General features: G+C 37.1%; 1 long non-coding RNA gene across 1 annotated transcript; it reads right to left on the bottom strand.

The window, feature by feature from the left end:
* Positions 1-382: 382 nt before the first annotated feature.
* On the bottom strand, positions 383-6851 carry LOC135757898 (uncharacterized). The gene is made up of 3 exons (XR_010536367.2): positions 6802-6851; positions 2938-3097; positions 383-410 (listed from the first exon to the last, which is right to left on the bottom strand). It is a non-coding gene; the product is annotated as an uncharacterized lncRNA (long non-coding RNA).
* Between the last annotated feature and the right edge of the window lie 20428 nt (positions 6852-27279).

Here is a 27279-nt window from a genome sequence, read left to right as displayed (position 1 = left end):
ACAGACCAAAAGACAGAATTCTGCCAGAATTTAACCATATTTATACCACACCTAATTTATTTCAAATATACTTTTTAAAACAAATCAAATGGTATTACACACAAAATAAATATCATTATTATAATATTATTCTTATGTAAAAGCCATCTGTTTCCCCAATAAACCAAACAACTACAAATATGTAACAAATATGTTTTTATTATTATCATACAATGAACTTGTATATCATGTTATCTGTAATTTATATTACAGAAAAAATGTATTCTTGTAATTGTACTTGAGTGGCCAAGGGGCGTTTCATTCGCTCCCTCCTCCCACCATCACGGTCTCCAGCCAGATGCAGCCATTTTAAAATGGTTAGTTCGATCTCCTTTTGGGTAGACGTGTTTGTGGATTCTGCCTGACTGCACCTGCAGTGAAAAGGAATTTAGACAATGTTAGCTGCAATATAACCTGGAAACTAAAACTGCATAACTATGACAGAATCAAACTTGACCTATGGCTAAACCACGCCCCCAAACGCGATGAGCCAATCACAGTGTGCTAGCCAACCCAATACACTCAGACATTCTCTGTTTTCACGTCCATTGAAATGCATTGCAGTTGGTTAGTTTTCATTCATTTTTAAATGTTTTTTCTGCTGGGCGACGTTGTGTATTTTTTACCCGTATTATTTACCCTTTCCCAAGCCACATCTCAACCAAAATAAGTGTTTGCTCAGGATTAAATTATGCGGTAAACCACAACATCAACTAAACGTGGATAAATGAAACAAGGATGTTTACATCGGTTACAAGCTAAGTCAACAATGTATTTGAACGTTATCTTTAACCCTTGTGCCTTGTTCCAATTCACTACCCTTTCGTTTTGTTAGCGGCCAAAAATGGCCACTAATTTAAAGTGATGCCACTGATTTGAGAATAAAAAAAAACACAAAATCACTGATTTTCAATATAAAAAGTGATTGTGAACTAATAAGTGATTGTGGATTTTTTTTACCTTTTTCACATTCTTGGGCATGCCAAAGATTAGTAAAAACATTGATGCTGCACAAAAACTAAAAATGCATCAAAGCCAGATTTTAGTTTTTTCTCCCTTATTATGGTTTGTGCCCACTTTTGCCCCATTGACTTCCATTATAACAATATTTTTTTGATTGCAGAGTCATGACACCTTATTATCATGCATTCTTTGTGGCCTTTCCTTTTGCTAAGAGGTACAATTTTAATTTTTTTCTGTTGAACATCATGTGCCACCATTAACCTTGTACATTGTACAAGCCAGAATTTAAGCTCTGTTTTTTTGCACAGGCCTACTAAAGGGTTTATGGTGCCACATGGTGATCAACAGTACAAATGACAAATGTTACCTCTTTGCAAAAGGTAAAACCACAAAGAATCAAAAATGCATGGTAATAAGGTGTCATGGCTCTGCAATTAAAAAATGTTGTTATAATGGAAGTCAATGGGGGAAAAAATGGCCACAAACAATAAATGAGGGAGAAAAAATCTGATGCTGCACAAAATCTAAAAATGCATCAAAGCCAGTGTTTTTACCAATCTTTGACATGCTCAAGACTGTGAAAAAGGTAAATGAAAATCCAGTCCACAATTACTTTTTATATTGAAAATCGGTCATGTTGTGTGTTTTTTTCCCCCCAAATCAGCGACACCACTTATAAACTTGGCAATGAAAGAGTTACCGTATTTTCCGGATTATAACTCGCACTTTTTTCATAGTTTGGTTGGTCCTGCGACTTATTGTCAGGTGCGACTTATATGTCAAAATTAATTAATACTGACTAACGTGAACCAAAGGAAAACATACTGTCTAGAGCTACGAGAGGGCACTATATGTTGCTCCTGTAGCCTACCACTTAAAAAAAAACTTAACTGAAACATTAACTTAAAGACAATGGAGAAAGACTTAAACAAAATGTCCCCCAAAAGAATAATAATTTTCTAAAAAAATGTGACTTATAGTCCAGTTCGACTTATATGTGGTTTTTTTCCTCTTCATGGTGCATTTTTTGACTGATACGACTTATACTCCGGAGCGACTTATAGTCCGGAAAATATGGTAAAATCAAGGAATTTTTGTAAACATTTGGTAGCGTCTTTTGGAGCGATTTTTGTGTGAGCATACCAGTGAACACCCCTGACCACTCGGTGCGTTTCACGTCTTTTGTAAACGAAAGTTTAATGCATTTTAGGAAGGATTGTTCCTGTGCACCCATTGTAGAGGTCTGAGCTGAAACACAAACGCGCGAAAATTCTCAGGGCAGCCGCAAATGTCGAAATTTCAGTCAAAACCATTCTATTTCACCAGAAACAATCTGAAAACAGGGCTTTAAGTCTAAAACACCGAACTTGTCCTTTAACATCTCTAACGTTACATTAGGCTAACATTAGAAAATGTTAACTGTAGCTTCTAGCTGCGTTGTACATCATGTCACTAAGCTTCATTAACGTATCTGTAAATAACTGAGATAAAAATGTTATTTGTAATAGCATGTTGATAGCATGTTACATTATCACCTGTCAATTTTTGTGTGGAACTGAAGCTTTTCATCGATTTTCTCAACAATAAAATTATTAATATAACCCTCCCATGCATAGTTAATTCCATTTTGGTGATTTTCGAGATGATATATAGTCTTTCTGTCTCCAAAAATCATCAATTGCCTCCTGTGACAGCTGCCATAGCGCCTGTTCACCGAATGTTGAGTGAGTGGATGGGTAAATTATTTCCTTTGATAATTTAAGTGGGATTAATACAATATTAATTTAATTTAACAAACTGAAGGAGATATAATGATATATTGTCACAATCCTCTTTGTTCTATTTTTTTCAGTCAAAAATTATATCGAATTATAAAGGCGAATTATGAAATGGTGCGTGAAGTGCTACTGTATACAAATAAAAATTTATTCTCACCAATGACAACTTCTTTCAGGACCAGGCGCTGGAAACACACCTTGCCATTTACTCCTCTCCAATTCATGCCACGTGCCACAGTGGTTGAGAAAGTGGCTTTTAACACTCTCCATACGGTGTCTCTTACATCAACACCACCAATCAGACCCAGGTAGTTAATCTAAGAGAGAAAAAAAACATTGTGCATTGGTGTATATTATGTATTCCTAAATCAAGTGTATTTTACCCCCCCCCACACACACAAAAATGCTGTTTTTTAACATTTATTAAAAATGGTAAGTCATATAACAATGGCATACACCCAAGTGTTCAGACCAGTCTACATGTGTAATATTGAAATTTAAGTCATAAATTTAGCCCACCCACAATTCAAATCTAGGCCTGGTTGCTCCCATGTGACCACAAATCCAGGTAGCAACTAGTGCTGCACAATTAATCGCATCGCAATCGCAATGTCAGCCTGTGCGATTATATGACAGCAAAATTATTATATTAAATTAAATAAATAAATGTGTGGACTTGTTAACACAAACTTTCTGATAACAGTTTGATGATTTTCCTTGCTGTTAAAAAAAGAAAGAAAAACGAACAAAAAAGGCAGTGCAAGTGTGGCATGCACGTGTGTGGCGTGCGTCGTCACTTGTGTGTGAACAGCGCGGAAATACAAGAGCAAAGATGGATGCAGAGGAGATTGACAGTGATCTGGTACCTAAAAAAAACTCTACGTCTGTTGTATGGCGGTATTTTGGATTTAGGATTACTGACACTAAGCAGTTGCTACATCACGTGGCAATACGAAAACATTTCTAGTTTTACAAATACACATTTTAGCATTATCACTAAAATGTGTGTGGATTTTCCTTAAAACCCATCAAGTTGACTCATGATACCATTTATTATAATCGCAACCGCACATCGCAATATTAGCACCAATAACCGCAATGGGAAAAATTACCCAAATCGTGCAGCCCTAGTAGCAACCATCATTTCTATTTGACTATGGTAAAGAGAAGCACAAGTAAAAGAGATAAGTATGATTTTTTTTACAAAAACAGTTTTTATCCCATCAAAGTAAAATTGATACATGTCAGTTATAATGGCTGTTATGTCAAAGCAGATTTATACAGGTCTAAATATTTATACCATACGTATTGGTGTAAGGCTAATGTATAAACCATGTCAATGATTTAGCTAAATATTACTAAACTAGGCAGTTTTTCCCAAAATGGTGGCCGTGGGGCAAAGTGAACCAAATGCTGTGGGGTTAACTGAACCAAAGGTTCAATGTACCCCACCATGATGTTTAGGTAATTTTTTTAAAAAAAGAGCAATTAACATTTTTATTATTATTACCCTTTCAAATAGGGCAAAAATAGACAATTTTATTCAAATGACAAATCCTAGGGTTGTAAATGGACATGTAAAAACGTTTCTGGATAATTTTTGCACTTAATAAAGTTACATACCTTCTATGTAAATATCAAAGAACAATTTAAAGGGATAGTTCGGCCAAAAACGATATTAAACCCATGATTTACTCACCCCCAAGCTGTCCGAGTTGCATATGTCCATCGTTTTTCAGACAAACACATTTTAGGATATTTTAGAAAATATTTTAGATCTTTCAGTTGATTAAATGTAATGTTATGGGGTCCAGCCATAGTCCACGACCTTCAAGTCCAAAAAAAGTGCATCCATCCTTCCCAAACCGGAAGGTAGTTAATTACGTTAATAAAATTTTAAATATGGATATTTCTACAACAACACCCCACGGATTACCCTCAGAAGACCTTTGTTTATTATCCTGGAGTAGGGCTTTGTATCGCCAACAATTCCCAGATACGATACGTATCCCGATACAAGGGTCCCGATACGATGCGCATCACGATACAAAACTATTTTGAATTACATTTTTGTTCAGAATTTAGTAACATTATTGTTATTATTTTTATTATTATTTGTTTATTGTTAGGGTTAGGGTTAGTACTTAACTTATGTTTTTTTTTAAAGCAGTTTTACAAAATGGTGCCTTACTATTGTCTCTCATTATTCTACATCTATGAATATATAAACATGCAGTCAGACTTAATACTATTTAATAGAAATCAGATTATTAATGTGACAGTTATAGTTTGAAGTAGCTCTGTATCTCTTCTCTAGACGTACACTTTTCACATGCAAATCTTTGTCGTGTTTCTTCTCAAATGCGTTAGTACTGTTTTATAAGAGCATGGCTAATAAAGCCCTTTTGCAGTAGTATAGACATCTGCGCTTTCATACTTAACTCATTGACTTTAATGCGGGCGCGAGAGAGAGAGAGCGCGAGTACGCGGCTCACTATGCAGACACGTGCGCCAGCGAGACAGACACGTTAAGTGAAAGTATACCCCGCCACCTTTAACTCTATGTACTCCGCGGGACACATGCGTCCTTTCCATATGGATCACGGATCAACAGCAATTCGTCACGTTACTTTCAAAAGTACATCTGAATCGATGCGGAAGGTGCTGTATCGATGCGCGCATCGTCAGGCGTCCATGACGATGTATCGTCGTATCGATATTTTGAACACAGCACTATCCTGGAGCCGTTTGGATTTAATTTGTGAAGGATGGACGCACTTTTTTTTGGACTTGAAGGTCGTGGACTATGGCTGGACCCCGTAACATTACATTTCATCAACTGAAAGATCTAAAATATTTTATAAAATATCCGAAAATGTGTTTGTCTGAAAAACGATGGACATATGCAACTTGGGGGTGAGTAAATCATGGGTTTAATATCGTTTTTGGCCGAACTATCCCTTTAACACATTATTTCAATGAATTCTTTGGCACCTTTAAAATTAAATTTAAGAAAAGTGTGAATTTTTAAACCATGTTCGGGTTTAAACAAAAAAAAGTCAGTGGGTCAGTTTACCCCTTCACTTGGATCAACTTACCCCTCAGCTGGGGCAAGTTGAGCCACAAGAGCACTTTTTTTGAGAAGCCACCTTTTCAAAGCCCTTTGTTATAAAGGTATTCTTATAATTTCATTTGAGACATCCTTAATAAAGGTTGATGGTTTTGTTTGACTTCTGTCTCATTTTTTCATGCCGATAAGGCAACATATGTAAAAAATTGGCTCATCTTACCCCTATTAATCGTCCACTTTAAAGGTTTTATACTTTTGCAGAGCAAACCCCTATATATAACTCACTTACTGGGCTACACGCGGTACTCTAGGCGCAATGTAATACGCTCTGTGGCGTCTATGAAGGCAATATCGCATTAACCTTGTGGAGCAATTCTGCCGCGCAGTTTGCAACCATTTTTTCATGCACTATAACAGAGAGCACCGGATGACGTGACAGACAGCTAGTTGTCCGGTGCGATTCCATTCACACAGTACAGCTTCTCTGTAAATGCGGTCGTGAAATCCGAAAATTTATGGGTGTGAGGTCGGTTATAGAATGCGGTTGTCAAGTTAAATAACCGAACTGCGTGTAAACGCAACCGTCTTTTCTCAAGGGCTCAAATAAACGCAGCCAAATAAAAGCAGTTAACCAGAAAACTCCGCTCCGTGTGCCTAACAATATGTTTGCTAAATTCACCATAGTGTTTACAGCTTTCTTTCCAGTTGTACAGAGTAAATCTTGGTCAGTTCATTTTCAGATTTGATTCAAATTAAGGCACTGTCGAACACAAACGTTTTCACAGCAGACTAGCTAAGAGATTTTGCTCCTACGCTTAAGTAAATTTTTGCGAACACCCTTCTTAATAAAACAAATACGTAAACCCTAACAACTGACATACTGTCACATAACGTTAAATATTTCTGAAAATTTTTATTTCGAAACAATCCGAAAATGTTAAAACCACTTACCTGGAGTACGAGTAGTGTAAAATGGCGCCTTACAGTCAAATGGTCTGCGCTGCCATTGCGTCACTGATCCACCAATAAGAGGACAGATGTGGCCTAGGCGTGGACTGCCAGATACACGCCACACCTGAGTGCCGCAGATTTTTTATTTGAATTATCTAAATTTGTTTTTTACTTTTGATTTCTAGGAATGAATTTAGACTTCAAATATTATACAAATTGTGTTCATCTGTGAGGATAAAACAAACTTTTTGTAAACACATATTATAATGAGCTGGTGAGAACCCGCTAATTTATGGGGTTGGCTTACAAAAATGCCAAGTGCAACCCAAATGTCAACCAGAACCCGTTGTTTTCTACGGTGTGCCATATCTAAAACAGATGTGTTTCTCATGTATTTTTTGTTATGTGGGCCATATACCTCAAAATGACATGTGAACCAAAAGAACATTCCCGCCATTTCTGAAGCTACGGTAAAACAGATATGGTTACAATTTGGCCCATATATGTTCAGCCATGCCATATCTCGACCAAATGTGACAGCTGAAATCCACATGTGGCCCACATATGCTTGCTATCTGGGCTATTATAAACGCCGGAGCGCGATCTAATGGTGTGATCAGAATACTATGTCTGAAAAGATTAAACTTTTATTTAGTTTAAAATAAATAGCCTTTAGTCTAAAGAATGTGTTATTGGTGTCCCCGGTGGTTTTGGCACTGTTCATCGCTATACCACTGCTGAATATTTCATTAAATAATTTGTTACAAACAAATGCTTTATTTTTGACAGAGTGTCCATATTACATTTTACCATTACAGTTTTAAAAGACTCTACCTAGATTACAAACTGACCCTGCTGTGAAATATCTATCACATACGGTCATAAGTTCAGCATCAGAAACTTTGAGGCTGTTCAGTAAAATATAGCTTATAGTTAAATAGATAATAGTACATTTAAGGTTAACCAGTTACAACTAAAATATTTATTCTTGCGTGACTTTACAGAAGTCTCTTGCCAATACAAACGTATATATCAAACTATATTTGTCATACACGCAGTCAATTGACATAAAATCTAAAATAATATTTTATTTTTGTCAGAGCAGACAATGTAAGACTCTTTGTATAATATACACCTTTTCACACATGGTTTTAAGAATCATTTAATTAAAAATAAAAACCTCCTAAGATGGATGAACACGTCTTTAATCTTTTAAAAGTTTCTTAACGTCAGATATAAGGTCTCTGTCACCATCGGTGCACGTATACACATGTCTTAATCATAGACATGATTAAAGAATCCTCTAAATCTAAAATAAAACTCCTAATTTGCCATAGTGGACAGAATTACATTTATTAACTTTAATTTAAAACGGCATATATGAACACTCACCCGGCGCTTTGTCAGGCACCGCCGGATCTTTAATACGCGTGAAACTATAGAGCAGGTCATGAAAAGATTCACGGAACTCATGAATCGTTTAAAATTGTATTTAGTTTAGACTTTTGTCTAAAGATTATAGTATTGCCGGCTCCGAAGGTTATGGCTCAGATCATTGCTTAAACTATACACGTATACGGAATATTTCATTAAATAACTTGTGATGTTACAAACAAATGTTTTAATCGTAGCATTGTTCATGATTTGTCTAAATCTAAAATAAATTCCTATTTTGCCATAGTGGACAGAATTACATTTATTAACTTTATTTTAAATGACAGATATGAACAATCACCCGACGCTTTGTCAGACACCGCCGGATCTTTAATACGCGTGAAACTGTAGACCAGGTCATGAAAAGATTCCCGGACTTCGTGAACCGTTTAAAATTTTATTTAGTTCAGACTTTGTGTCTGATCAGAAACTATAGCTCGATAGAAAACATCGGCTTTAAGCGTAGCCTGGTACATCTAATATATATATATATATATGATTAGTGATTGCCTTTAAATAAACTTATGCTGTTGCAAAACTTTAGATTCAACAACACACCCGCGGTGTGAAAGTCAGTAAGCTCACGGGGCGAGCAAAGGAGGGAGGATGGTTGAGATCTGACATCAAATGTCAATAAACAGTAAATGTCGAAACACGAGCCGTCATTAAACATGACACCATACGCTTAACATAAAACACACTCAGGAAAAACAATCACTCTAAATGACCGGCAATAAAAACATTAAATACTTTCTGTCTAAAGTTGACAACTTGTCCAGATTTTGATTGATGGTCCCGCCCCCTGTCAAAGGGTCATAAAAACGACCTGTCAGATAGCAACTGTCAACGGGTGGGGGAGGGGGTCATAAAAGTTTGACGAGAGGTGCCCCGTTATAACTACTCCCATCCCCAAGCGACAATAATTAAAAAAATAGAAAAAAATGAGAAAAACAATACATAAAATGACTCGAAAAAGAAAGTCGTGCCACGGACACAAAAAAATATTTATAGAAATTCGAGTGACACGAAAAAGACATTTGTGCTCAAGGCAAAAAAAGCGGAATTTTGTGCAGTGGACACAAATAAATTAACCTCCTAAGATCCGAATTTGGTTGGTCTTTTTTCAGATTTCTTCCAGCTATTTTGGGGTTGGGAAGAACCAATAAATATAATACCAAACATAAATACATATACATAAATATAAAAACCAAATATTTTTCTTTGAACATGAAGCAGTGTATTTGTCCATGTTTGCATACAACAGGTTCCAGTAAAACAGAATTAAGTATTATGGTGCAAACAACAAAAAATGTGATGTCAACGTATGTGAAAATCCAGGTCTTAGGAGGTTAATACAATTTTTTGTGACTATAATACGACTTTCCGTGAGATCATGTTGGACAAAACAGTTAAAAATGGTCCCAAGCTTTAACTGGGGCAGTCTTTAAAAAGACCCTAATACGTACCATTTAGAAACATATGTATACATTTTACATGTATGCATTTTACATGAATCCAAAGCGACTTGCTTTTTTTATCAGGATGTGTGTGCGTTTGAACAAAGGGAACAATCTTTTGCACTGCTACTCATCCAATGCTCTACAACTGAATTTAACAGTGGTACACTTGGTCCCAATATGCTAGGGATCAATTGTGTATGTTTATTTGTGTGTGTGTATTTTTAATCAAAAAGGTTGCAGATTGCAATTCTAAGTTTGAAACTGTCTCGAGATCACTACTGAAAGAGAAGATATGAGTCATTGCTGTCTTGGAGAGACAATTTAGAAATGAAATAGATCTCATTTGTAAAGTTTCCTTCTGTGGGATAAGGCACGGGATGTTGTGGATCAATTAATTATTTTCAACCACCAGTATGCATTAGAAGCTCAGACAATTTAGAACCCTAATGTGAAACTCTTGTGTGTTGCAACAGCCATGACGGAGAAACTGACATTAATTTCTTTCATTCCAGGGTGGCAGTAAAGCCAGATGTGCACATTAGTATTTGTCCCGCCCTCATTTTGTTTTTGTTTAGAGAACTCTGACTTCTGCCCACAGCTACCTGTTGAGTTCTTCCACACCTCATGCTGAGGAACTGTATACACTGATCTCCACCCTAAATGCATAGCCAGCCCCTCGGAAAGTCCCCTAATTTCTCTCAACCCCGTCTTGTTTGCCCTACCCATCATTTAGGCTTCGACAGCATGTGGGCGACTTCTGACAGTTTGTATTTAACTCAATTGCTTAGAGGGGGTCTGCCTGGAGTTTGCAGGGCATGTGTCCACATTCAGACAAGCCTTCGCATGTCTAACCTCTCATCTGGAGGTATCCTGTGAAGAAACTGTGGTGCAAAATAATTAAAAAGGAAGAGTTTGTGCCTAGTGTTTATTCACAGAGATTTTCCATGATCATATTTATATTTCCTGCCAATGTAGAACTTGTGTATGCCCTCCGAAACCGTAAATAGAAATGTGCTGCACAGTTTTGGCATTTTGCATCATGCTGTTTCCAATTATTCCATCAACACACATTTCACATGGTGTTTGATGGACTTTCAACGGTGCTTTTAAGGTCATTATTTGGATAGGAGCGTGTACTGTATGAGAAAATCCAGAAGTCAGGAATCAAACTGCACACAATGTTACAGCTCCAACATCTATTTGTGACGGATTAATAAATCTGCCATGACATTTGATATCAAGATGTATTACGCTAGTAAAACATTAAAGTCTTATCATTCATTTAGTAAAGAAACTTGATAGTTTTTCAAATGCCCTGAAGCGCTACTGGGGCATAAAATCTGTCGCTGGCTGTCTTTTATTTGCTAGCTTGGTTTCCTACTCATGACTTCCATGTGAACATTATACATTTCCCTGCCCACTTCTAAAAGTGCTTTGATAAATGATATGGACAGCTAAATACATTACAGCTTTACTGTAAAATGTCTCAATATGGCTTTATTGATTTGTCTCACTGGGGGAATACCATTGCTTTGAAATTGGACCGCTATACGTTCAGGTCACTTTATGTGTGTATTTATTTAAAATTGATCTAATTAAGTAGATATTGTTTTCAATTGATCGCATTAGGATTAATTCAGGTCATTCTCTCTCTTTCTCTTTCTTTCCGTACAGAGCATGTAGCTGTTTCAGCCTTAAATGACAGTTTTTTACTGTAGTTATTTTCTGTGTTCAATTCTTTTGCTAGAAGATGCTTTGCTTGTTGAATTTTGAGATGTGGCTCTAATTTCTCAAAGACTATTAAGTTACCGTTGTCTTATTTGTTTCACATAATTAATATTACTGTGAGGTTTCCGTTGCACATGGGTCCAAAATGAGTGCAGTCCAAAGCATTTCTACTTAACTTCAGCGTTTTGCATATGAATTCTAAGAGTAATGCTATGTCCGAAACCGCCTACTTCATACTATATAGTACGCGAAAAGCAGTACGCAAGACGAGTAGTATGTCCGAATACATAGTATTCGAAAAACAGTATGCGAAAAGTACCCGGATTAACATACTTCTTCCGGTTAGATTTTGCAGTGTGCATACGATGGGCACTTCACTATCCCATGATCCTCCGGGAGAGGAGTTATCCAACGAAGAAGAAGAGGCATGCGGCTGTTTTTGCGCTGGAATGACATGACGTGTTGACGACGTATGTCACATGATGTAGTAACATGCCGGATGTAGTACGTCCGAATCTCATTTATACTACTCGGATTCATACTATACACTACCTACTGTTTTAACGGCAAGTAAGTAGGTACTTCATCTTAACCGGTACCTACTGTACAGTATGCGGTTTCGGACGCAGCATAAGAGATTCTAAGATTTAAGAGTGTAGTTATCACTATGTCATTTATCATCAGCATTTTGGGAAAGTAATGACATAGTGAAAGCCATGTTCTAAAATGATACGGGTCCACAGGTGGGCCCATGTTGTTATTTGTAACACTAATACCCTATTCTAAACCTAAAGAATCTTGATAAACTATATATCACTGGAAAGTTCTCAGAATGTAGTTTTCATATTTCAAGGTCATCTGATGATAGAAATAATGTAGTGACCCCCATAGGAAGGCATATTAATTAATATATATTCATAACAATATATTCTAGTATAAATCTATAAAAAGTTGACAAACTATATAATTGGAAAGCTCTAAGAATGTAGTTTTCATATTTCAAAACGTTTGGCAGTAATAATAATGTAGTGACAGTAATTTATTACACAAACCTAATTTTTTGTGATTTTAACTTAAAATTTGTTACTTTATTTTGTGAAACATTTACATTTTTAGAATTTTATGTATAAAATTAATATGTTATTGCATTATTTTTATTTATTAAAATAAATTGAAACTGCTATAACAAAATTTCACCCCCATTCACCTCAGATATGGGGTTAGTGCCCATAAATTAACTTGAGCAAACAATGACTGATTGTATTTGCTTTAAAAAATATGTTTGTTGTAAATTCATGCTAGCTAGGTTAATGCTAGGTTAATATTATGCCTTTCAGTCACTCACTCTTTTCACATCCATTCCTATTTTACCTTATCCTCCTCACGTGTCTTGTGTACTGTATCACATTCCAGCCAGTCTCTCTGTAATCCTTCCTTTTAAAAGCACCGTCGTGAGTTTGTGTGCTTGCGCATCATGTTTACGTTTTGGTGAAGTTCGACTTCCCGCGATGGTGCGCAGACGGGATGTGACGGATTATGATGTCAAGGTACCGCGAGAGCGAGTCTTAGAACTTGTTCTCGACTCATTCTCGCGATGTCATTTGCATAGATCTGCGCAGCGCTGCACGAAGTCGAACACATGAGTGCTGTGTCTACAATTCATAACGATGTCACCGTCCAACTGGAGAAATGAAACGTTTATATTCTCGCCAGAACATATCACTTATACATGAAAAGAGTCACCAGGCGGCCTCTCACGGGATAGATAACTTAAGCGTCATAAGCGATGATGCGAACTGAGAAATCTTGACTGAGACAGTTAATCCAGGTATTTACATAACCTACTGTTTTTTGCATATTGATGTTTCAAACATACTATTTATGTTGGATGCATATTTTTTGCACACAAACGATTTTAAATATTCACTTTTAAAGAGATTATTTGCCCAGTTACAGTTAATCTCTTTAGTATTGTCTCTTTCCATCGTAAGTTTGTCAATAATGATTTAGCAGTGTGTCTTATGTTGGCATAAGAAAGAATGTTCATGATTATCAACACTCAGTTTCATCTCTTTAATATTATTTATGATAACAATGTTTCCAAGATCTTGCAAATTCTGTAATTTAAATATCTAAAACATCTCTTAAAATGTCCCTGATTTGTGTATTTACATTCATGCATTATGTAGAAGATTTTATTACAGGTGCAAATTTTATTATTATGTTCGTTCCTATGGATCGAACCCACAACCTTTTGCGCTGCTTATGCAATGCTCTTCCCCTGAACTACAGAAACACATCTTTGTGATATTGTGTTAGTGTAACAGATGCCAGCTGGTATGAGCTGTGTTACCCCAACAGTCTTTGTTAGCGTGCCTGACTACCATGATGGCTTGATACAGGTTTGAATCCCAGAGCCAGCTGAACCGGCTACATAAACCCACCTAGGTCAGGCAGTCGACCGGTATCCCCTGAACCAGGGAGACCGCACAACAATCAACTCATTGAATACCTCACTTTGTGAAAAACAACTGTCTTGTAGTGTCCTTCTGATCATCCCCACCTACAGCCTGCGTGCCACACAAGTGTGAAATATTAGTACACGGAGACCGGGTCTTTTGTACAAGGCAGCTGTTTATGTAATCCTACTCATGGGTCGTGGGAAAAGGTGGTTGGAATATGATGTACATGTGTTACATCCTGTCTGGAGCTGCTGGGCCTTGGCATATGCATGAGTTGGGACATTTAGAGGCCGTGGGGTCGGGTTAGCATGTATGTGTGTTGTGACAGCTGGAACGTGGCCTAATGCCCTAGGTTTGCTGGAAGATACACGACAGACGTTACAGATCGTCTAAATGAAAGCACAGGTTAGAGGAAATGAAGAAATGAAGTTTTGAAGAAATGTTTTGAAGAAATGAAGCAACCCTCAGAAAGAGAAAATACAGCAAATGTACAGAAAATTACAGTGTAGGCATGTACAGACCTGTAATTTGTTCAACATGAAAAGATAGAATTGTTGTGAGTATTAATTAAAATTATAAAAAATAAATCTGCAATTAAAAACTTTATGAATCAACTTGAAGTTGAACTCATGACCTTTGTGCTGCTATTGTAGTGTTCTGCTATTTGAGCTACAGCGTGACAACCCATTGATCAGACTGTACATGTATATTACACTACAGCCTCTTTTTCATGTGTCATCCATAAGATCCATAGTCATTGTGAGAAGCATGACTGCCTTATTTATGATGGTTTGAATACATGGGAAAGTTAGAGATGTGGTAAAGAGACAGACATGATGTTTTTGCTCTTTAATTAATACCCATGTGAATTGCAATTGACCCTGCAATAACCATCTAAATGCACCGGTGCATTTTATGGGGATCCAGTCTTTTGATATAAATCCACCTTGAGACTCTACTTTAATAAGTAGAATAAAAGAGGTGAATGCAACTCATTCCCAACACTTACAAAACTAAATTACTCTGAAGATCTAAACTCTTACCAGGCTATCCACTGTGATTTACTGAGTAATACCTCTTCCACTACCTGGGATCAAGACTAGTCAATTAATTTGAATCCTTCAAAGGCAGTTTTATTTTAGTTTTAACTGTTTTAACTTCTAATTGGAACCTTTGTATTTAAACTCAGATCATTGCTACTAAAACTACTCACTTTCTTGGTATAGAAATTTTTTTTTACCCGAATTAGTTAAAATGGATTTATTGTGTTTTGGAGCCAAAGTCTTCATATACTCTCTTAAATATTTCTTATAACATTTTAATTTCAAGTATGTGTATCTATACTACATGACCTATATTTTTCGGTGCATATTTCTGACAAACATTGGACCCTTGTTGTCAGGACCCTTGTGATTTTGTTCCTCATAGTTTAAGTTGCTTAACATATTGTATACGGCATGTTTAACCACATGGAGGACAGGAACACAAATAGTGGTTAAAGCTGGTAAAAATCTTGCTGCTTAAGTTGGTTAAGAGGCCTGCTTGGGACACCAGTAAACCAGGATCTTAAGCTGTTCTTATTCAGTACATTTACATTTTTACAGTTTACCTGCACACCATTGTTAATTTTGCATCTTGCTTACAGGTTTACATAATGAGTACATTTAAATGTAAAGCCATGATCTAGACCAGGGGTTTTCAAACTGGGGTCCGGGAACCCACAGAGCTCCCCCAGAAGGTTCTAAAAGGTCCCCACAAAAATTAAAACAAAAAAGACAAAGCGAAAACTGTAAAGTTTACTGTGCATGCAGCCAATTCTTTTTAATAAAAAGTTTATAAACAATTTGCTGGGTTCAGAATATCACCATAGCTATTTATCTAACACAGTTTAAAGGTTCTCTAAGCGAATTCACGCGTTTTAGACCATAAAACATTTTTTGTTACATACAGCACACATCTCCTCACTATCTGCTTGCTACCTGACCGCTGATCAAACTGTAAAAAAATGCGATCTCTGTAGACAGCCCAGGCTCTACAAACTTCAATATACACACAGTGGCCAAACCTGCACCACGAAACAAAACTAAGTTTTACAGCCAATAAACGCCAAGAAGGATTTGGGGGTGGGGGTTGGTCGCGTTCACGAAAGCACGGAAGGGAGGGGGAGGGGGAGGAGTTAGCTACGCTCCGTTTGTTTGAAAACAGTTCAAATATCAACAACAAGTGACGTCGAACATATTCGCTTAGAGAGCCTTTAAATGTGTCCTTATACATAATTTGGATAAATGGATATATTTTAGAAAAGGGGTCCCTCACTAAAGGTTCATTTTATGTGGTGGTCCCTGCCATCATAACGTTTGAAAACTCCTGATTTGGACAATCAATACTTAGCATAATGGCTGGGGTTTGACCATAAGTGTTGGCACGGAATGTAACTGGTGCTCTTCTGAGGCAAGCCTCTTTGCGATCTGCTGCCATACTCAACTACCGTACCTTTAAAATGAGTCCGATGTCTAATCGAGTTATCATATCAACAAATCTCTCAATAGGGGCTCACGCCTGACACCAGCAGAAAAAGAGGCCTGTTGACGACTAATTTTCAGCAGCGGGATATTGCCAAGGAGGACACATCCATCCCACAGTGAGGGTCAGTCACCTCAGGACCCATGCCGCCTTTCCTCGTCCTTTGACCAGAACAGGCTCCATATCTGGTAAGGAGAGCATTATTTCCTGCAACTCACAATAGGAAAAGGATACAATGCAGGCAGTTTATCACGCAAATGCCAATAAATTTCAGGGCCAACCCACGGCCAATTAGCTGAAAGGGTGAGGAGCTTTCCAACCCCGTCTCCCTGGTCCATAGCAGACAAACAGTCCACCCACACGAGCTGGCAGCTGCTGGGGCTTTTCAGCACGCTAAGACACAAAACTGCGCCTTTAGCTTAGAATAGGTTGCACAATTCGATACTGTGACTCACTTAGTTCTCATTTTATTAATATTCATTTAACATAATCTACAACAAAACTAGGTTGTTATAGGTCTCTAAGATTGCCTGCAAAGGCGCCGACAATGTTATTTCATGTGCACGCAGCTATAACGAATCAATACAGCGCCGCGAATGGCATAATGGATTTTTTGAAATTTGTTTTTATGTGAGATAATTTAAAAAAGATTTGCTTTGTAGTTTGCACGTAGTTTTGACATTTGCATCCAGAATAAGAAACGGATGTAAAAGAAGTCCATCTGTTCATAATCGTGTAACATGAACAAAAGGACAATAAAATGTCCCTGCCTTCTTTTACTGAGCAAGGAAAGTTTTACTTCTTAAGTATCTAGATGCCATGGATTCACTTAGCCGTTTTGGCATCGGATAAATTACTGCCAGAGAAATGAGTGACATGATGCTGTTCCTTAATTTAGCATTTGGATAAATGGTCACAACATCTCTAACTAATGAAAATGTGATTTTCGAACATCAAAGACAATTTGTTGCATTGAAAGCCTTGAGCTTTTAACACAGGCATGCGAGGGAATCCACAAAAACCATCAGAACATTTCTCCCATATTTTCATCCACAAAACAGAAGAGCAGGAAATACAAGATTCGAGCATCATGATGCAGGCTCCCAATAACACATTGTGTAATGGGGAACTAAGAGTATGGTTTCTTGACAAAGGCCTTGCCTGTTTAAGAGGTTGATGCCCGGCGGGTGTGCTGTAGCGAGGTTCAGCCTGTAATCTGACCAGTCATTAATCATTTTGCAAGCCACCCAGATCACATTTGTCATGAGCATCGCTTGTGTCCGGCCAGGCCAGTGACCCATGAACTGGTCGGGGAGCTTTGGCCAATGGGTGGAGATGGTCAGCGCGATGGCCGTGGCATGTGGGCTACCTGCTGCTCTGGATGAATGCGATTGGATACAGCTTTCAGAATGATGGAAAGCTGTGGATTTGCCACGCTGACCATCGCTCTGGTCAATCCACGGACCAAAGCCTGGCCGATAGAGATGGTTTTGTATCAAACTATTGTTTCCATGATGCACATTGCTGTTTCGTTTTTTGTGATTGATTAAAGGGATTTTCTAACCATGAAGCCCACAAGGATAAAATCTTTTGTATTTGAATGCACATGTGTGCTAATTCACACTGGGTAGTCGCATCAGCAAAATTCCAGATGATCTAAAAATGTAGTAAAGAAACAGGAGATTATTTTAACATTTACACTAGATGTAGGTATAAACATTTAAGTAATATGTGAAACATTAGGGTGGTTAAAGGGATAGTTCAGCCAGATATCAAAATCACCCCATGATTAAATCACCCTCATGCAATCCGAGATACATATGTCCGTCGTCTTTCAAACGAACACATTTGGAGTTATTTTATTAAATTTCCTTGTTCATCTAAGCTTTATAATGGTAGAAAACAGGGATCAGAAAACTTCTGGCTTTAAACCCTAAAAATGTGCATTCATCCTTCATACAGTAGAAGTAATCCACATGTCTCCAATGGGTTAATAAAGGTCTTCTGCGGGTAATCGATGCGATTGTGTAAGAAAACTATTAATATTTCAAACTTTATAAACTGTAATATCCAGCCTTTCGGTAACGGCGCCTTCTTGGACTCACACGATTCTAGGTGAGGGAGAGTACATCATGCGGTAATTTTTAAATTTGGCTGGAGTAATTTTTTTCGGCAAAATCCCAATCACAGATGTCAACAGATTTAAGCTAATCTTATCAAGCAAAGTGATGTTACCAGCTAATAGCTATACATATATTAGTGAAGCATGGCATACAACATCGTGGCTGGATCACTGTATATGTACAGCCGATGCTCACGAGTGCTTGATGGAGACTGAAATCCTGTATAGTTTGGCCGTAAGCGATCACATACCCATATCCATGAAATTAGACCTTGATAGTCTGCCTGAACTGTCTAGTTATGAGGCTCATGAGCAAAGGAAAGTTGATTGGGCAAGGCTCTCACAATTTGATATCTGGAAGTATAGCTCCCTGACTGATCGAAGTCTTAGTGAGATTGATATACCACTTGATGCTGTCTTGTGTAACAACATTAACTGTAAAAATAATCAGCATTATTCTGGTATACTTAGAATGTATGAAAGTATAGTAAATTGTTTAAATAATGATAGCAAGTTCTTTGTACAAGAAAAAAGAAAACGAAATATTAGACCTGGGTGGAATGATTATGTATATGAGCTTCATTCAGAAGCTAAAGAAGCCCTGTACAATTGGGTAGTAGCTGGAAAATTGAGGCATGGCCCAGAGTTTGAACATAAGAAAAAAGCAAATGCCAAGTTTAAATATGCAGTACGTTTTATTAAAAGAAATGAGGAAAAGATGAGGGCAAACTCTATGGCTAAAAAATTGCAGCAGAGTGATGGGTATGAGTTTTGGAAAGAAGTTAAAACTGCTAAGAACAGTAAGGCGTCTTTGCCAGCAAGTATTGATGGGATCTCTGGAGATGAAAATATTGCTGAATTGTGGGGCACACATTTTAGGGGAATTTTTAATTGTGTTGTGAGTATTGATTTTAAGGTTGGTGATGTGGTTAATAATGATGGTGTGGTTATTAGGCCTAATGAAGTGTTTGGTGCAATTGGGAAATTGGCTGCAAACAAAGCATGTGGTCCTGATAATATAACAGCTGAGCACCTGAAATATGCAAGCCAAAGACTGTCAGTGTTACTTGCCATGTGTTTAACTGGATTGTTGTCTCATGGGATACTACCGGACTCAATGCTATCTGTACTGCTAACACCAGTCATTAAAGATAAAACCTGTAAAGCATCAAGTACACAAAATTATAGACCAATTGCTTTGGCTAGTGTACTATCCAAAGTGTTAGAACGAATATTGCTTGATAGGCTACAGGAATATATTGGAACAACTGACAACCAATTTGGATTTAAAAACAAACATGGCACTGATTTGTGTGTTTATGCTTTAAAAGAACTTGTCTCCAAGTATAAGGGGCACAATACAACAATGTTTATGTGTTTCTTGGATGCGTCCAAAGCCTTTGACCGTATTAATCATGGTAAATTGTTTACTAAATTGCAAGAGCGAGGGGTGCCTCCATATTTAATAAGAATTTTGCACCATTGGTATTCAAATCAAACCATGCAGGTTAGATGGGGGAAAGCAACATCAACCCCGTTCCCTGTATCTAATGGGGTCAGGCAAGGTGGAATATTGTCACCTATTCTTTTTAACTTGTATATTGATGACCTATCCAGAGAGTTGGAGGAGTGTAAGACTGGATGTATGGTGGGGAATCAGCTCATTAATCACCTAATGTATGCAGATGACCTAATTGTTATGTCACCTTATAGTGCTGGGTTGCAACAATTGCTTAGAGTGTGTGAAAAATATGGTATGCAATATGACATCACATTTAATTCTAAAAAGAGTGTCATCATGATAGTACGAACTAAGGAGGATCAGCAGCTAAAGTTTCCCTCCTTTTATTTGTCTGAGAAAGAACTGGATATTGTTACTAAAGTAAAATACTTGGGTCACATTATTAGGGATGACCTAAGTGATGATGATGATATTCAGCGCCAGTGCTATAAATTATATGCGCAGGCAAATATGTTGGCACGAAAATTTCATATGTGCACTGATGACGTTAAAATAGCTCTTTTTAGAGCTTACTGTACTCCACTTTACACAGCACATCTATGGTGTCGCCATAGTAAAGGAAAGATGAATAAAATAAAGGTGGCATATAATGATGCTCTTAGAATTTTGTTGAAGTACCCAAGGTGGGAAAGTGCAAGCAAGATGTTTGTCAATTGTAATGTTTCCACTTTCGGAGCTTTGCTTAGGAAACTAATGTTTAAATTTATGTGCAGGCTTACGGAGTCTAGGAATGTCATTATTAGGTCTTTGGTGGACCCTAACATGAGTGTAACAAGATACTCCTCGAGTCTCTGGAAATATTGGAATCAACATTTGTATGTTTTTTAAATATTGGACACACATTTGTGCTATGTGCTATTTATGGTATGTTTGTTGTGGTTGTTTGTGGATGTTTGTATACTGTGTGTCTCTTTTATATATTATGGATGTTATATTGTGTATGCTTTTTTTATATATTATGGACGCTTGTATGTTGGTATGTGTTTTTATATTTGGACTTCGAGTCTGTTAATAAAGAATAATAATAAGCAAATCCTCTCTCACAGTAGGTCGACTAAAGACAATCCATTTGTGCCTATTTGACCACTCTGATAATGCTCACCACTATTGTGCTCCTCACTCATGAGCTGCAGTGTTGAGCGTTGTTAAAAGCTTTACAGGTTGGCGGCATAATTACCAACTTACTCTGTTTGTGAAAAGCCCAACAGGAATCTGGCACCATACAGTTCACCCCCTACCTTCTAGCCCTGAGGTGTGTGTGTATGTGTGTGTGCGTGTGTGTGACTGTCATCATTGCAGGTGTTTCCCTTAAAACCCACCTGAGGAACCCCTGCCATGACATCACAATCACCCTCTATGAGGTTAACAGAGGAAATGTAAATGCAACACCTGAACACCTTAGGGAACAATGAATCCAATGATTAGTATTCATGAAGTGGTGATGTGTTTGTTTTTTTAACAATCAGTGCCTTGCTTGTGTATAATATATTTTTACATCATTTAGGTTTTACTTTACAGTGACATTTTCATGTCCATCATACAGCCTTGAGTTGAGTAGTCAAAACCTACATGAAAATTGTTTTGTTTTTAAGGTAGAAAAAAATGTTTTTGATAACATTAGTTTGTGAGTTATATACACTGTGGTGCACAAAAGTGTTGTCTAACAATTTACATATCTCTTTATTCAAATATTTTATTAAATATGGATGCTTTAAACATTTGCATGCATGAAGCATTCACATGTTTGGAGTATTAAATAAAGCTCAGCTTTGAGGAAAAATTAAGAAAATTTAAAAATTACACACAACACGTGCAAAGATAAGAAAGACAGTCCAGGACAATGACTACATTATATTACCACAAAAGAAGATCAACAACTATTAATAACAATTGAAGAGTTTGCTTCCAAAACGCCATAAACGCCATTAAAAAAAAGTGTTGTATCAGGTCAGTATAAGTCAATTCTTCATTTTACGCAAAATCAGATTTTTGCCGTGTTATTCTGTCATCTTTTCTCCTTTTTTCCAAACCATGACAAACACCAGTCCTCCTTCTCTGCAGAAGGCAATAAATCTGCTTAACCAATCACAGCGCACCATTCCATGCATTGTAAACAATAATGTCGGTGCTTTGAATACACACGGAATCCTAGTTTTCCTCATCTGCTTTGTACTTCTTGATCAACAAGCAAAATGGTGTCAAAATAAAATAATACTTTTGGTGGCATTGATAAACCTGTGGTGGTTTTTTGAAGCAACGTAAGCCATCAAAATCGAATAATTTATATGAGAGTCACTCAGGCGAAGGAAAAAGGCCGGCTGTTGCTTGTTCTCATCAAGCTTCTGTCATGCTAACACATTGACCCCAGGGGATCTTATGAAAAACTTTCTATTATTTTACTCAAAGTCAACGACCAAACATTTTACAGCTGATCGCTGTCAAAAAAGTTAATTGATGAAGTCCCAATGATGACAACAGCAATGACAGTGTTCTTAAAATGACAAAGTAAGTGTTTGATTAATGCCATTTATGTTTATTTTTTTATCAGTGTAAACCACTAGTCAACTAAATGAATATAACATGGTAAAGATGAATGCACATTTATATATTGATTCAATAGATTTATAGCATGTTTGGGAAAAAATGTTTTTATATAAATCTTTGAAAATCAAATTATGGATTTGAATTTTTAACGTTTTTATAACCTAAAGATGCTATGTAAAAGTTTGTAACAGAAAATAGTAGTTTTCATCTTGTTACTTTCTTGGTATAGAAAACAAATTTTTACCAAAATTTGTCAAAATGGATTTTTTGCGTTTTGGAACCAAACTCTTTAATTGTAGTTGATGTAGCTATGCTCTATCTGTGAGCTTTTTGTTTTTCTATGCATTTTTATGTACTTTTAAATAAATTTGCTAATCAGGTATATATTATATATAGCATTCATTTCATTAATATTCTATGCATTTTACATATGCTTTTATCCAAAGCGACTTACAGTGTATATGTATTCCCTAGGGATCCAAGCACTGATAATGCAATGCGCTACCAATAGAGCTACAGGAGCACAGTATTCATATTATTTTATAAATGAAACAATAAAGTTCATTGTTTCCCTAAAATTTTAGTATTGCAATTTGAGTGTTTACATTCTACAACCGCAATACTCAGGTGTTTGTTTGAAACTAATATTGAAGATCTGAACTATGCCCTAAGTTGACCTGTCTTTAGTAGAATGCTGATGATAGCATCTGGTGTCTTTGTTTGTTGAGCAGCGTTTGATAGCAGAATCAAGCAACAAGAGCCTTGTGAGAGAATCAGTGGACAAAGATTGATGGAGGCAGTGTTATGTGCGTTGGCCGGAACTAGCGCTCTCTTATCTCTGTACCCCAGTGGCCAATTGATTTGCTGTGGAATATAACTCAAAAGCCACTGAGCGGCCGATCACTGCCTTGAACACGGGACAGTAAGCCATTGTTTATAATACCTATTTTAAGGTTTTAAATGCTCCTGATCAATTTGTTTTAAATGTGTTGTTAAAATTTGATTATTCAAATCTTTAAATCTTTCATTTAATTTAGGCTATTTTTCTGCACATGTTCCATCATTAATGGTCAGTTTATGAGAAAGGATTAAGTTTCGAGCTCCCACGAAAGATACCAAAGAGTGAGGTAATAGGGGGAGGAACTGATCTTCTTAGTTTTTGATTGTAGCTATAGGGTTGTAGATACAGGACATGATATCCTGTGGGGTGGTTTTTAAAAAAGGGAAGCATGGAGGATGTCTACGCTGCAGGCGCCTAATCTAAGGCCCTGAGCTGTTCGTCGGAAAAGAGGAGTTCCTGAACTACCGGGGCAAACGGCAGGTGCTTTAATAGGCCCAAGAATACAGTCTGACTCTCTCAGAGGTTGGATACTTTTGTTGCTGGCTAAGCCTATTGGTGCATTAGCTTCTTGCTACATTGACTGTCATGTAGAAGTCAGCAGGGGCATCGTTTTCAGCATGGGTAACTATATTGTCTCTTTTTGTGTGAAAGAATTTCCTCCTCGTCCCAATACGTGGATTTAGACCCAGGAAATCCGAATCATGTCAACAAAACATTTTCAACAAAAGTAACATCATTACGCTACATGGATATAGTGTATAGACTTGTTAACAACTTGCTGGTAAAGCCTTACCATTTCGCTCATTAGGGTGTGCTGATAGTGAGCTTAAACATCTTACACAAATGTTGTAATATTAGCCTCTCTTTTTAGATTGGTTACAAATAATTCAACTGGTCTTGGTTACACGCTACTTTTAAAATTGCACTCTAAAAACGCTAAGTATGTTTTTAAGTCATGTTTGGGACAAATGCAACTGTTAGGTTATAAATAACCCTGGTGGTTGTTATCCAACCATGGGTTGAAACAATCCACCCAGCATAGGTTTATTTATAACCCAACTGTTGGATTTGTCCATATTTGACCCAACCAAGGGTTACAACAACCCAATATGTTTAAGTGTGTGTATGCTTGTCATCTCATCTGTAATTTTTCGGAAGCTTTGTGTCCCTCCATGTAGGCCCACCATCATGCAAGTTTTTTCTTCTGACATCTGTTCAACACTTATTTTCACCGTTTAATGACTTAAGCTGTGACCGAATCTCTGAGCATTGCTGTGCTGGGAGAAAGAAATGATTTGCGGGCTAAGCGGAGTGGAATTAGTGGCTCGTGCTTAAATCTCCGCACAGGACCCGAGCTTATCTCCCACCGATCCTTGCTCATCCTTGCTTGTTCTTAAAAACGTATCATTGTCATCAGGAGATGATTGGGCGATCTCTCTGTCCTTGCGTCTGTCCCTTTTGTCTTTGTAACCAAGGGGATTCCATCTTTTGTTCTTTCCTCGTCTCTTTTCACGGATCACCACAGATGCCCTTTTCTTTCAGTGGATGACCCCTCACCCGTAAGTTTACTGTAAAGGTAAGGGGGGCTAGAAACTGAAACGTGGAGATAACAAGGCAATTTCATTCGAGCATGAACAATGCTGGTATCCACGTTTGTACGTGTTGATGTGACCCTTAGTGAACTAAATGTTATTCGTGATATCCTTTCCAAAATGCTTATGTTTGTGGGATGCTGTAAAATGTTTCTGATACAGATTTGGGCTCAAACATATCCCACAAACATACTGTACATATCCTCTTTATAGTCACATTTTCTAACTTGTAACTTAGGCATCTCCTATAAACTTTACTTGTATGTCATATATATTTGATGTGCAATCCAACATTACATTTCACTTTCCAATGTCAAGGCACTGCTTTCATAAAATCTCTCAGCCTATAAGTTAAATAGTTGTGTGTTGAATTTGGCCCAAGTGTTGTCTGGCCATCTGTCTGCTCAGATGTTACAGACTCTTTGAGCTTTGCAGAAACAAAATTAGAAATGGCTAAACAATTACCCCTCCAACAGCTTGTTAATGATTTTATTGCTTGAGGAATGACACCCCCAAACATAAAACTACAGGATGCCCACAAAAACCTTACATGGTTGTAAATATGTATTAACCAGAAAATGGGCCTTGTTTAAGATCATTTAAAGGAAACAAAAGCTGACATTATCACAAAAGACAGAGATGCAATAAGAAAAGAGGAGTTTCTACTTAGCTAATGAGTTGCCCCATAGAGATGTAAAGAGGTGGGTCTTTAGGGAAAGCGAGTGCTACTTGGGTTTGGGCTGATAGACTGTAAAGTGTGTGAAGCTTGAGATGTACGTGGACCCGCTATTGTCCGAATGCTAATTTAGCCGAGAATAGCCATGTTTCTATGTGAGTTTATTGTGGTGTGGTTGCGTGCCATTAAGGGGCAACTTTTCGATCAGGCAATAGAGAGAAAAGCTTTTGTTACGTTGGTTTCAAAGAGGTGTCCCTTTACTCAAGAAACCTTCAGAGAAAGCGATGAGACGCCATGTACACTAGTGGACCCTCCATGGGCTAGAGTACCACTCCAGCAGTTTACTCATTTTAGGATAGCACTTTTACTTCTTTTTACAAAGAAGTGGTCAACTATATTGAGAGTGAGCACTCCAGTGCCACATAAAATGAGCAAATATACCCTGAGAAAACGAATACAAGACAATTTGTTTCTCGTATAAGAGAATGAGTTGAACATTTTTTTTTTTTTAGTATTTAAATATAGGGCATCACATGGTTATTGCCATGTGCAAAGTTCTGAGTAACCTCATTATTTCGAACACAGTCTCACAGAGTTGCATATAAATAGCACGAAGTGTGTAAATTGTGCAATACATACGCCAAATTCCACTTTGGGGTGCATATGATACGCCAATTCTTCCCATTCACTTAAACAGCGCATATTTTTTTGTCGTTTTATTTATTGGTTTCTCAATTTTTTTTGTGCTGTTTTTTTACCATTTTCACTTGGGTTTAGTTCAACTTTTTGTTATATAAAAATGACATCCTAACCCAAACCCCAATTCTAACCCCAACTCCAAGCGTCCATGGCTTAAATATAGACAAAAACATGAAGAAACCTGTATATTAAATAACCTTCTTAAGCAAATCTCAAATCTAACCCTAAACCCAAGCGAAAATGGTTTTAAAAAAAAGTTTTCAAAATTGAGAAACCATGCACGCCAAGTGGAATTTGGCGTATGTATTGCACGATTTGTACACTTTGTGCTATTTATACACATCTACATGAGACTGGGTAGTTATTTCAGACATGACCAAAAGTATATTGTGAGCAGGTTATTTTTTTTTACAAATAAGCATACCTATAGCTTTGAACTTTGATATTTCGTATAGGGATGCACTTTTGGAGAATCTTTTGTTCTTCTTTTCCTATGAGTTTAGCTTTTTACAATTCAACATACAGTGTGTAGATAAGAAAAAGCATGTAAGGAAATATGCAGATATATTCCTCCAGGAATGATACTGTATATACCCAAAGATATTATCTTATTCAAGTGCAAAACAGTGGCTGGAATTACATATAACCTTACCATGAACCTTACTTAGATGATATCTTTTACCTTAGATGTTGTTTTCAAAGACAACATTTCCATTTTAAAAAGGGGCTACATAAGAAAGCAAAATAAAGAACAAAGCTCCTAACAAACAGTATAGAGACCTAAGGGTAGACACTGAAACCCGACTTTTATTGTTATTTACATTCATGCATTTTCCAGACTTTTATCCAAAGCAATTTCATGTCATTTAATAGAT

Source organism: Paramisgurnus dabryanus, chromosome 7, assembly GCF_030506205.2.
Source record: "Paramisgurnus dabryanus chromosome 7, PD_genome_1.1, whole genome shotgun sequence".
Lineage (NCBI taxonomy): Eukaryota > Metazoa > Chordata > Actinopteri > Cypriniformes > Cobitidae > Paramisgurnus > Paramisgurnus dabryanus.
Note: the sequence above shows the minus strand (reverse complement) of the source record. Positions and strands in the feature narration are given on the sequence as shown.